The 1340-nt window shown below is 46.3% G+C and overlaps 1 non-coding gene across 1 annotated transcript; it reads right to left on the bottom strand.

The window, feature by feature from the left end:
- Positions 1-558: 558 nt before the first annotated feature.
- On the bottom strand, positions 559-630 carry TRNAH-GUG (transfer RNA histidin (anticodon GUG)). Its single transcript has one exon. It is a non-coding gene; the product is annotated as a tRNA-His (tRNA).
- Positions 631-1340: the final 710 nt, after the last annotated feature.

Raw genomic sequence — 1340 nt, 5'->3', positions numbered from 1 at the left:
TCAGTGAGACAGTTAGGCATCACACAGGGAACACATACCTATAGGCCACAAACTTATGAGCACTGGGGTCCTGACTAGCAGGGTCCCAGTGACATATAACAAACATACTGAAAACATAGGGTTTTCACTATGAGCACTGGGCCCTGGCTAGCAGGATCCCAGTGAGACAGTGAAAACACCCTGACATACACTCACAAACAGGCCAAAAGTGGTGGTAACAAGGCTAGAAAGAGGCTACTTTCTCACAGATCCCTTTCAACATTGAAAGCTACTCCGCGTCAGTACAGGAGCCTCGGCGCTGCAGGTACAGGAGACACAGACATCCATCCCTCTTGCTGACCGGGTCCTGTGAAACCAAACTGTAGCTCATACTTTTCACATCAGGACCGCCACAAACGTAAAAGCGCAGAAAGGTGAAATAAATAATAACATTGTTAACGCGTTCTTCAAAGACATTTAATTTCACCGTTGAAATTAGGTTCAAGCTCTTAACTCATGTAAATATTAAGAAGTGAGAATAAAAATGCTGCCCAACTGCCGTGACATTGCCACCCGCAATGCCGTGACTCGGATTCGAACCGAGGTTGCTGCGGCCACAACGCAGAGTACTAACCACTATACGATCACGGCGAGCTACTTGGGCTCTGAAAAGACTACCCTGGTGTGGCTCTGATAGGCTGAAAAAAGGTCACAGTGTCCGTGGAGTGGATAGATTTAGTGTTTGTTTAAAACCCATCTTTTCAAGTTAGATCAGGGTCTTTTCTTTGAGTAGCAGATCACAGCAAATATTTACCTCTCTGCTTCCAGTGACAAGACTCCCCATAAACCAAGAAGCCCAGACTTCTTAACAAGATCCACCACTCTGCCCTGCAAGTCTCAAGTGTTCTATGAGTGCTGGGGTCGGGGAAGTGAACACTGCAAAAACTTAATCCACGGCCGACCAAACTCCTCCAGGCCAGGAGGGGCTCGGAACAGGCCCCCACATATTGTTGTTTTTTTCTTTTCTGGGTGTCTCTTCAGACACATTCAGCTGCTTGGTGCATACTGCTTTAGAGTTGCATTGTGTGGAATGAAGTGGCGTAAACTTGACTAGCAAACAATGGAGTGGTGATGAATGGAGGGTCATAGAAGGGAGTAGATTGAAGTGCAAAGAGTAGAGTGACGTAATGTGTCATAGAATACAGTGGAATATAATGAAGTGGTGTGCCTTGGCATGGCGTTGAATAGCATTGTGAGGAATGGAGTGGCATAGAGGAGAGTGGGGTAGAGAGGAGTGAGGTTGCATAGAATGGCATAGAGTAGCATAGAGTAAAGTAGTGTGGTGTAGAGTGGCATAGTGT

The sequence above is a fragment of the Pleurodeles waltl genome, chromosome 12 (assembly GCF_031143425.1).
Source record: "Pleurodeles waltl isolate 20211129_DDA chromosome 12, aPleWal1.hap1.20221129, whole genome shotgun sequence".
NCBI lineage: Eukaryota > Metazoa > Chordata > Amphibia > Caudata > Salamandridae > Pleurodeles > Pleurodeles waltl.
The sequence above is the reverse complement of the archived record's forward strand: the minus strand, read 5'-3'. Positions and strand labels throughout refer to the sequence as shown.